Here is a 12159-nt window from a genome sequence, read left to right on the forward strand (position 1 = left end):
AGTTTTAGTCATATTTTAGTCCACTAAAATAGTGTAAATTTCGTGGATGAAAATATTTTAGTTAATGAAATTAACACTGCCCTATAGAACATAGGCCTAGAGACCTAGGCCTAGAAAATATGCGTAGGCCTTTGTCTTAGTGAGCACTGTCACCAAGACTAAATCTGGAGAAAATCCAAAGTTTTCAGCTTCCACCAGAACAGGAATAGAAGAAAATCCTCCATTTGGAAAAGAAAAAGGGAGAAGTTTTCACAAGGATAGATGAGTAGCGTTATTACCAATTGAAACACTTTGTAGGGAAGCTTCCGAAACCCTTGAGAACTAGAAAAGATTGGAACCCGTTTGAAAGGTTATTGGAAACACGGGGAGATGGGAAACACGGAATAGCAAAAATATATAAAATTCTCACTGAAATAAACACAAATATAAGGCCAATGTATATAGGAAAATGGGAAAGGGACATGGGTGTGGTAATAGATGAGGAAAAACAGAAGAGGATATATAGATTAATTCACGAAAATATAAGTATGCGAGAGGTGGAAATGAATTATAAATGTCTTGTAAGATGGTATATTACACCAAATGTGGCACATACAGGTGAAACTCGAAAAATTAGAATATCGTGCAAAAGTTCATTTATTTCAGTAATGCAACTTAAAAGGTGAAACTAATATATGAGATAGACTCATTACATGCAAAGCAAGATAGTTCAAGACCTGATTTGTCATAATTTTGATGATTATGGCTTACAGCTCATGATAACCCCAAATCCACAATCTCAGAAAATTAGAATATTACATGCAATCAATAAAACAAGGATTGTACATAGAACAATATTGGACCTCTGAAAAGTATAAGCATGCATATGTACTCAGTGCTTGGTTTGGGCCCTTTTGCAGCAATTACTGCCTCAATGCGGCATGGCATGGAAGCTTTCAGCCTGTGGCACTGCTGAGGTGTTATGGAAGACCAGGATGCTTCAATAGCGGTCTTTAGCTCTTCTGCATTGTTCGGTCTCATGTCTCTCATCTTTCTCTTGGCAATACCCCATAGATTCTCTATGGGGTTCAGGTCAGGCGAGTTTGCTGGCCAATCAAGCACAATAATCCCACGGTCATTGAACCAGGTTTTGGTGCTTTTGGCAATGTGGGCAGGTGCCAAGTCCTGCTGGAAAATGAAGTCAGCATCCCCATAAAGCTCATCTGCGGAAGGAAGCATGAAGTGCTCCAAAATCTCCTGGTAGACGGCTGCATTGACCCTGGACTTAATGAAGAACAGTGCACCAACACCAGTAGATGACATGGCTCCCCAAATCAACACAGACTGTGGAAACCTCACACTGGACTTCAAGCATCTTGCAGTGTGTGCCTCTCCATTCTTCCTCCATACTCTGGGTCCTTGGTTTCCAAATGAGATGCAAAAGTTGCTCTCATCAGAAAAGAGGACTTTGGACCACTGAGCAACAGACCAGGTCTGTTTTTCTTTAGCCCAGGTAAGACGCTTCTGACGTTGTTTGTTGTTCAGGAGCGGCTTGACAAGAGGAATACAACATTTTAAGCCCATGTCCAGGATCCGTCTGTGTGTGGTGGCTCTTGATGCACTGACTCCAGCCTTAGTCCACTCCTTGTGAAAGTCCCCAACACTTTTGAATGGCCTTTTCCTGACAATCCTCTCCAAGCTGCTGTCATCCCTGCTGCTTGTGCACCTTTTTCTTCCACACTTTTCCCTTCCACATAACTTTCTATTAATGTGCTTTGATACAGCACTTTGGGAACATCCAACTTCTTTTGCAATTTGAGGCTTTCCCTCCTTATGGAGGGTGTCAATGATGGTTTTCTGCAGAACTGTCAGGTCAGCACTCTTTCCCATGATTTTGATTCCTACTGAACCAGACTGAGAGATCATTTAAAGGCTCAGGAACCCTTTGCAGGTGTTATGGCTTAATTAGCTGATTAGAGTGGGACACTTTTAGCCTAGAATATTGCACCTTTTCACAATATTCTAATTTTCTGAGATTGTGGATTTGGGGTTTTCATGAGCTGTAAGCCATAATCATCACAATTATGACAAATCTTGCTTTGCATGTAATGAGTCTATCTCATATATTAGTTTCACCTTTTAAGTTGCATTACTGAAATAAATTAACTATTGCACGATATTCTAATTTTTTGAGTTTCACCTGTAGGTTAAGTGGGGATAATTCACCATTGTGTTGGCAGGGTTGTGGAGGGAGAGGCACAATGTATCATATATAGTGGGAGTGTCCAAAAATACAAGAATTTTGGGAGAAAATAGTGCACCTGATTCGGAAGATTACTGTTGACGTTATATTGGAACCAGAGATTTGTCTTCTTCACAGTGCAGTGTTATCAGCGAATAAATATAAGGAATCTGGTATATGGTATTATTTTAATGCAGCAAAGGGTCTGATACCCAAGTTTTGACGGAGACAGGAAGTGCCGAAAGTAGAAGATTGGGTGGATAGAGTGGACCAGATATCTAGGATGGAGAAACTTTACCATATGAATGAAGATAGGATGGGGAGATACTATGTGAGATGGAACAAATGGGAAGAATTTAAGTTAAATGTGGAATATATGGGAGTATAATGTAAAATCTTATGAGTACACCTCTCTTTGTTATATGAAAGATGTGGGAAAACGCAGAGTGGGGGGGGGGGTGGTGGGTAGATAGGAGGTTGGGGGGGGGGGTGTTGGGGGGGGGCTAGTGACAATTAGGGGAATGATAATTGTACTATAAATGTGCTAATGTTTTTAAGAGAACAAGGTTGTATAATTTGTTTGAAAACCAATAAATATCTAATTTAAAAAAAAAAAAAAAGACAGTCCTCCAATGGGCACATTTTTTCCAAAGACAACTGTATAAGAGGACTAGTCCCTCACTTTTACTTAATGTTTATTTTATATCTATATTTTTTAGAGTGATGAGGAGTTAGAAGCTCTGTCATCTTTTTATTGTTGTCTGTGTCCCTATTAGGGAAATAAATCTTCTCAATAGAAAATAGGCCTAGAGAATATGCCTAGGTCTTTGTCTTATGCCTATTACACACAATGAGAATATTGGACGAATGATCTTCCATTTTTTTTTTTGCAGTCTCATATCGAAAATGAATAGGTTACTAAAGTTAAAAAAATTCTCGTAAGACAGAATACAACTTTGGAAGTGATGTAATGTATTGTATTGTAATGTATTCTTTCATTTCCAAGCATGCACAGTCTTGGTCACGCATTTTTTTTTTTGTACAAATACTATACTAATTACATGAAAATCATTTGTTCTGTTACATTACGAGAAAGATTTTTGTGTTTGTCCTGTATGAACGGCTCTTGAAAGCTTTGTACTAATGATAAGATCTGAATGCATTTTTTTCATCCAATTTTCTTATCATGTGTACTAGGACTTAATGACCACTCTTGCAAAAACTAAATCTGGAGAAAATCCAAGGTTTAGAATTGCCACCAGAGCACAAATAGAGGGAAATCTTCCAATGGACACATTTGTTTCCGGTGACAACTGTCTAAGTGGACTATTCTTTCAGTTTAGAGGGATCTCTTAATGGCAAAAAAAAAAAACAGAGCTTTAACTATTTTCCACATTCTGAATGAAAAAGTTAGATATACTTTAGGGTCTGGTGAACACATGACATTGACCAACCTTGATCACCCTTGTATACAAACCCTAATGCTATCCATAGTCAGAGGTTTAGCTGTTCGCATGCAAACAATAAGAAGCTTGTTTTTTGTTTTTTTGTTTTTCTTTTACCAAGCATACATTTAGGCCCATTGATCTGTGAACTGTGTCAATGGCTAACTCTCCACTTATGGAAGAAAACAGCGGGTCGCCCCCAACACTTAGATGTCTGTCATATCTTTTGATTAGGTGGACTTCTGTTTTAGATCAAAAGGTTAAAAAACATGCCTTGTGTTTTAACACGATAGGCAGTAAGCAGATGGCTCTTTTGACCTAGCACATGACATTTCCCAGAATTCTCTATTGCAGATGAAGCATTATAAATCCCTGTTTTGTATAAGTAGTAAAGCAGGCCTTGTGTTTTCACTTGCTAATTCCTGTGAGTTAATGAGTGAGGATAGACAAATCTGCTTATGGAGAAATTGTCATTTAAAAAATAAATGCCACTTAAATAGAGTCTGACTTGTATAATCAGTCGGGAAGCCTGACTTATGGCTTAGTGCTTTAAGCAATGAGCCACATGTGTGCTCTCAGACGGATGGGCAGTAGCAGAGGTAGTAGAAGGGATAAACTGTCACGTGTATGGACCGTGCATACTCTTGTGATGTGGCTATTGCTGATTCCAGAAGGAATGTTTTTCTCATTTATGTCGTACAAGACTGTTAGAACAATAAATGGCTGGATGTGTCCAGATTTGGCATAGCCATTAAAGCTGAACTTCAGGAAAGCAGCTAAATTCTCTTATAAATACATATAAATGAATCGTTTTACCTGCCAAGTGATGTGTAACTATACGTTCAGCTAGTTGAGTCATTCAGGTACTTCTTCCAGACAGCTACTGTAGGATGGTGACCTCAGTTTTCTCTGTTGCAATGAAGAAATACAGCCAGGTCACCAACCTGTCTGTGATTGGTCTTTAAAGGAGCAGCAGCTCATTATTCAGGCCATTACCTTGCTCCTCTGATTTGTAAGCATGTATGCAGTGTTGGGCTGACAACACTGTGAAGAACAATAGAGCTCTGCCTGGAGTTAAGCTTTAAAGAGCCCAGCTTTGCCTTTGATATTCACAGTTGTGCTCAAAAGTTTGCATACCCTGGCAGAAATCATGACATTTTGGCATTGATATTGAAAATATGACTGATCTTGCCAAAAAAATTTATTTTTACGGATAGTGATCATATGAAGGAATTTATTATCACATAGTTATTTTACTCCTATTCACATAAATAAATAATGATAAGAGAAATCACCCAAATGGCTGTGATCAAAAGTTTACATATCATGGAATATTTGCCCTTGGCACAGACACACAAGGTGGCACACACAGGTTAAAATGACAATGAAAGGTTTCCATCTGTGGCTTTTTAAATTGCAATTAGCAAATGCCACAAAAAAGCCTGGTGAGGCGTGTCAAGGTGTTGGGCATATTGTAAATTGGCCTTTTTGTGCAATTGGCACAGTAAAGGCTTCTTTCTGGCAACTCGACCATGCAGCTCATTTTTGTTCACATATCGTTGAATTGTGCTCTTTGAAACCACTACACTTTTGTTTCTAGAGTAGCCTTTATTTCTCGTGAGGTTACCTGTGGATTTTTCTTTGTATCTCAAACAATTCTTCTGGCAGTTGTGGCTCCAATCATTCTTGGTCTACATGACCTTGGCTTGGTATCAAGAGATCCCCAAATTTTCCACTTCTTAATACGTGATTGAACAGTACTGACTGGCACATTCAAGGCATTGGACATCTTTTTATATCCTTTTCCATTCTTATAAAGATCCATTGCCTTGTTACGCAGGTCTTTTGACAGTTCTTTTCTCCCCATGACTCACTATCTAGCCTGCTCAGTGCACCCATGTGAGAGCTAACAAATTACCTGACTATTTATATACAGACATTAATTGCAATTTAAAAAACCCACATGTAGGATGTAGGAAATTAACCATTTTAACCTGTGTCAGTGAGTGACAGCTGCAGAGGAGAGGAGGACGTACCAACGACTGGGTTATGGAAGCTTATGAGTGACACCACTGCTCCCGGCCTTCCCACCCATGTTCGAGTGCTCCACTCCCCTGCAGCCACCACTCACTGACACAGGGATCATGTGATCAGACTTGAGTGGAATAAAAATAGGTAAGTATATACATCTTTGTTACACATGGTAGGCTAGATAGGCTGGAAAGGAAATGGGAACATTTTTAGCATAGTTAGGCTGGAATTCCACTTTAAAGTGATATCATATGAGTAAACTAAAACAATATAACAGAACTTTTGCTTTTAAAAATTCACCAGTAAATGTATCAAGAGGGATCTAACAAACTCCAGTAAAGGAATTTCCAATATGATACTTGTCACAGGAACAAGAGGTAAAGGAAAACTGTCCATTGAGCATACAGATAGAAGCCTCTGTCCTGATTGGAGAATTATTCTCTTGCTTCCTGTTACAGCGACACAACAGGAAGTGAGGAAAATCTCCCCAGCAAGGACTCAGCAGTAAAAACCAACCCTCACCCACTCTGTCAATAATTGAACAAATGTTTTGGCTTGAATTCCATTTTAAAGAAGAAATGTTTGTAATGTGAATACATGAAAATTGCTAAAAAATAGTGCAGACATGCCTTGATTACTGCGACTGCTGCCCCTCTCTGCCAATCCCTCCACTGGCTTCCACTAACCCAACATATAAAATTCCAAATACTAACCACAGCTTACAAAGCCATCCACAACACTGCCCCTAGCTATATCACCCACCTCATCCGCAGATATCGTTTAAATCGCCCACTCTGCTCCTCCCAAGACATCTTGCTCTCTAGCTCCCTTGTCACCTCCTCCCACACTCGCCTCCAAGACTTCTCCAGAGCCTCTCCCATCCTCTGGAACTCCCTACCGCAGTATGGCCGGTCAGCCCCCACCCTGTCGACCTTTAGGCGACCTTTGAAAACTCACTTATTCAGGGAAGCCTACCCCACCTCCACCTAAGAACTGTACTTGAGCCACCTCCATCAGAACATCTCCCACAGCTATCACCTTTTGCACCACTTCCACCTTCTTTTTGATTGTAAGCTCCGCGAGCCGGGCCCTCCTATTCCTAATGTACTGAAATGTATTGTAATTGTACTGTCTCCCTTATATTGTAAAGCGCTGCACAAACAGTTGGCGCTATATAAATCCTGTATAATAATAATTTGTTTTAACACCTATGACCTACCTAGAATGCCTTCAACTGATCAGTAAAAAGTGGAACAAAGAGCTCATGGAGTCTGTCCTGACCAGTAGACCCATTCTGATCAGTTAGTGGGCATCCTGGTGAGTCCTCCATTGAACATTTCTACCCCATTGCAAATATGGGTTTGACAGAAAGTCTTTGCATCTATTCAAGCGTTTATTTTAATTTATTATATAACGGTTAAGACTTCAATTGGCACCTCAGGCTACACAATTACCAGGCACACATCTGTGATTCCATGGTAAATGAACTTCTCATAAAATATAGATAAACAGTGTTTTGAATGCTTTATCTCTGTTCCTGGAGGTAAATGAAATAATAGGCATGGTAAAATATGGAACATGTGGTTCTCTGCCTGTTCCCTCATCCATTTCTTTAATTGAAGTACTGAAAGCGTCTTTTTTCAATGTGCTTGTTGCCTATAGGAAAGATGTATTTTTCCACATTCAGTGCAGTTGAAGCCAAGTACATATTTAATGTCTGGGAGCATTCAAGGACTGACAGGTGCAGAAGTACTGTCATGATAGGGACAGAGAAGCAGAATTATGTTATTGATCCCGATTTTTATATGGCACCAAGTAGAACAATTTTGTCATCTCTGAATTGGAATCATGCCCGGCCACAACTATTGTCATATTAAAATAGATGCATCAACGCTTTGTTAAAGTGTCCATCCCCAGACAAAGTGTCCTGAGGAAGTCTCTGACTTAAAACAGTTTGGCTCCAACTTCCTCTAAACTGTGGTTGAGCTCTGACTAAACCTAAGATAAGAGTTTGCATCTAAATCATTTTGGCCTTCTGGAGTCCAGAGTTATGCTTTATCAGCATGCCCCTGATAAAAAGCTTATGGCCTGTCTAAGTGTCAATGGATGTCTGTCATAACCATCGGATATTAAAGAAGACTGCCACTGAGACACCAACACCTCTAGGTGGAGTGTGCTAAGGGGAGCAGGAATTCGAGAGAGACTGGGGCATGGTCAGAGATTGTGATTCTGTCAATGAAGATTGTAGCAGAAAGGGGTAAATCTGGCCATAGACTGATTCAAATTTGTCCAGTTCAGCAGGAACCAGTTGAATTTTGATCAGGGTGTGGCCGTTCGTGCTTGACAGAAATCGATCTTTTGAAGGGACACGCTGGAAAACATTTGTTGATCAGCAACTGGAGCCACTGATCTGACAGAAATAGGACAGAAGTTGCAGATTACAATGTTCCGGTGGTGGTGGGTTCTTCCATCCACCTTGCAGCAAAGCAAAGGCCGCTAAGTCTGCAACCAGATCAGTTCTGGTTGGTAAGAACTGTATTGATTCCATAATGGCTGCATCCTCACCACTGAGAGACTTTGGAGACAAGGGTGGGTGTTCATGTCCAGGTGGAGGAGGCTCCTGCAATCCACATTGAGTGGTCATTGGGTATATAGAAGAAGGTTTGTCGGTAATGGCCGAGCTGGTGGCAGTAGCCCTCAGTCCCTCAGGAGCAGGAGCAGTCTGTGTAAGTTGCACAGACCACCCCTTTACAGTCCAGATGTTGCTGTTATCTGCTGTTGCATGCTGTAGGTAGTGGCAACTCTAGGAACAATATATGGGGGGGGCACATAAGATAACACAGTCAAAACTTGGGGGGGGGCACTAATAATTTTCAGCACTAAATCATACCACTGAAAAAACTAAATAAGTATATATAAATGGGATTACAAAATACGAGAGTAATGCGGTATGCAATAATACCTTTTTAGTGTCCTAACCTAACACTTGAAAGACAAGCTTTCAAATGTTTTCCTTTCTTCCTCAGGTATTGCTTCAGGCCTGAGAAAGAGAGGAAATCTTGCAAAAGCTTTTCTTTATAGTTTAAAGGACAGTGTACAGAGGTCAGTAGTATGTAGGACAGTGTACAGAGGTCAGTAGTATGTAGGACAGTGAATAGAGGTCAGTAGTATGTAGGGCAGTGTACAGAGGTCAGTAGTATGTAGGACAGTGTACAGAGGTCAGTAGTATGTAGGACAGTGAATAGAGGTCAGTAGTATATAGGGCAGTGCACAGAGGTCAGTAGTTTGTAGGGCAGTGTACAGAGGTCAGCAGTATGTAGGACAGTGAATAGAGGTCAGTAGTATGTATGGCAGTGTACAGAGGTCAGTAGTATGTAGGGCAGTGTACAGAGGTCAGTAGTATGTAGGACAGTGAATAGAGGTCAGTAGTATGTATGGCAGTGTACAGAGGTCAGTAGTATGTAGGGCAGTGTACAGAGGTCAGTAGTATGTAGGACAGTGTATAGAGGTCAGTAGTATGTATGGCATTGTACAGAGGTCAGCAGTATGTAGGACAGTGTATAGAAGTCAGTAAGATGTAGGACAGTGTACAGAGGTCAGTAGTATGTAGGGCGGTGTACAGAGGTCAGTAGTATATAGGGCAGTGTACAGAGGTAGTATGTAGGACATGTATGTATGTATACTGCCCTACATACTACTGACCTCTGTACACTGCTCTACAAGGTTTCTCCTTTTTCATGTAGCACTGTCCTGACTGTGAGAAATTGGACAGTGCAGTTTTAAACCCAATTCCTCACAGTCATTGCTTATGCTAAATAAAAAAAGAGATATATGCCTGTTGCAGACTTTTACTTCGATATTATCACAGTAGAAAACTAATGCAGCCACCACATCTAATGATTGGCCATCTAATTGTCTGTATATCCAAAGGTCCCACAGCCACAGAACTTACGGTACCTCCAATGCTCATACTGTATCAGACGAAAGAATGGAGACAGAGCTTAGGTGATCATCTCTGAGACCTTCCAAGCAGCAATACATATGAAAAAAAACAACACAGAGCCAAGTTGTCAGAGCCTAATTTAATTGGGGGGGGCAAGGAATAACCTAGGGGGGGGGTTATTGCCCCCCTGTAGTGACACCACTGCCTGTAGGTATCCAACCTATGAAAGCCTATAAGAAATCTCTGACATCCACAAAGAGAAGTTAGAAGATGCTACCTTAAAGCGGTAATTAACCCAAGACAAAATATTTTATATATTGCAGCTTACCAATCATTAGATGTGGTGGCTGCATTCGTTTTCTTTTCTTAGGCCTTTTTCCTCTGTTTTCACCTTGCGATCTGGCCAATAATACAACTCCTGTATTAGAGTGCCTCCACTCTAGATGAAGGAGCACAGGGGGCACTAGAGGAAAGCAGCATTGTCAGTCTGGGAGGAGGGAAGTGTTAGATGTACTAGCCAATTTAGATACACTAACAAATTGAAGCCAAACTCCAGCTAATACTATACAAGCAGTTACAGCAAACAGTTTTATTCTTTTTGGGATAAAGGTTTTACATACATAAATAAAAGTTGATAATTGTAAGCACCACTGCTAGTGTTAAATGGTTTGTCTGATCTCTATAACTGATACAATCTGCAGGAGAGTTTGTTCTTTTGAAAAACAACTGACATATTGGCCAGATCACCAGATGAAAATAAAAGGAAAGCCTAAAAAAAAAACAAATGCAGCCACCACATCTAAGAAATGGTAAGTTGCAATATAATAACATAATGCTTTTGGGTTTAGTACCACCTTAATTATTTATGAACTTATAGAAAGAGATACCAGTGTAATAGGCAGTCCAGAAATGAATCATTTAAACAGCAGACTCACTTAAAGAGCCAGGACTGCTTCAACCAAACAAAAGGCGTGAAGCCACTAATTACATATACTATATTGCCAAAAGTATGGGGCCGCCTGCCTTTACATGCACATGAACTTTAATGGTATCCCAGTCTTAGTCCACAGGGTTCAATATTGAGTTGGCCCACCCTTTGCAGCTATAGCAGCTTCAACTCTTCTGGGAAGGCTGTCCAAAAGGTTTAGGAGTGTCTATGGGAATTTGTGACCATTCTTCCAGAAATGCATTTGTGAGGTCAGGCACTGATTTCAGAGAAGGCCTGGCTCGCAGTCCCCGCTGTAATTCTCTGATTCATCCCAAAGGTCTTCTGTTGGGTTGTGCAGGCCAGTCAAGTTCTCCACCCTAAACTCGCTCACCCATGTCTTTATGGACCTTGCTTTGTGCACTGGTGTGCAGTCATGTTGGAATAGGAAGGGGCCATCCCAAAACACAAAGTTGGGAGCATGAAATTAAGAGTTCCCTTCACTGAAACTAAGAGACCAAGCCCAACCCCTGAAAATCAACTCCACTCTGTAATTCCCCCTCCACCAAATTTTACACTTGGCATAATCCAAAAGTCCAGTGGAGGCGTGCTTTACACCACTGCATCTGATGCTTTGCATTGCACTTAGTGATGTAAGGCGTGATTGCAACTGCTTGGCTATGGAAACCCATTCCATCAAGCTCTCTACACACTGTTGTTGTGCTAATCTGAAGGCCACACGAAGTTTGGAGGTCTTTAGCTATTGATTCTGCAGACAGTCAGTATTTAGTAGTAAGGAAATTTCATGGATGGACTTATTGCACAAGTGGCAACCTATCACAGTACTACGCTTGAATTCACTGAGCTCCTGAGAGCGACCCATTCTTTCACAAATGTTTGTAGAAGCAGTCTGCATGCCTAGGTGCTTGATTTTATACACCGGTGGACATGGAGGTGATTAGAACACCTGAATCCAGTGACTTTGAGGGGTGTCCCAATACGTTTGGCAATATAGTGTATATCATACCAGTTTCCTGGGGTTATCATCCAAAGCTTAACCCCTTCCCGCCGACGCCTCCTGGCCCTTTAAGAGATTCAGACGCCGGGAGGTGGGGCGGTTGGGGCGTGGTTTAGGAATCATGTGACCGCCGTGATGACGCGTCACGGCGGTCACATGATCGGGAAAGGTCCCGATCGAAAGAGCGGACCGGGACCTTTCCGTGAGTACCACACATGTGTGCTGGGAGCGCGCAAGGCGCGCGCTCTCAGCACATATGTATTTAGTTCCATGAACGCAAATGTGCGGCCGCTCGGCGTCTAGGCCCAGACGCCGGGCGGCCGCACATTCGTGTGCAGCCGGCGCAAAAGGGGTTAAAGAAACGAAAATAAAGAAACAGGGATTTTGTGGATAACACCCAGGGAAGTATCAATTAAACATTCATTTAAAAAAAGTTATATATATATATACGTCCATATGTGACACAGTGATAGTATGTGACAAGCACATCCTAGACAGAACAATGGTCTACACGTTTTGCAGATGTGCCACTTCATCAGGACCACCGATATGTTAGGACATAGACATGAACATCTA

At 41.2% G+C, this 12159-nt stretch overlaps 1 protein-coding gene across 1 annotated transcript in view; it reads left to right on the plus strand.

Annotated features, from left to right (window-relative positions):
• The window catches only part of FAM124A (family with sequence similarity 124 member A), a 103674-nt gene that overhangs the window by 46369 nt on the left and 45146 nt on the right, over positions 1-12159 (plus strand). The gene's annotated exons all lie outside the window — the stretch shown is intronic.

The sequence above is a fragment of the Staurois parvus genome, unplaced genomic scaffold (genome assembly GCF_062004578.1).
Source record: "Staurois parvus isolate SC_StPar_1 unplaced genomic scaffold, SC_StPar_1.0 ptg000242l, whole genome shotgun sequence".
Classification (NCBI taxonomy): Eukaryota; Metazoa; Chordata; class Amphibia; order Anura; family Ranidae; genus Staurois; species Staurois parvus.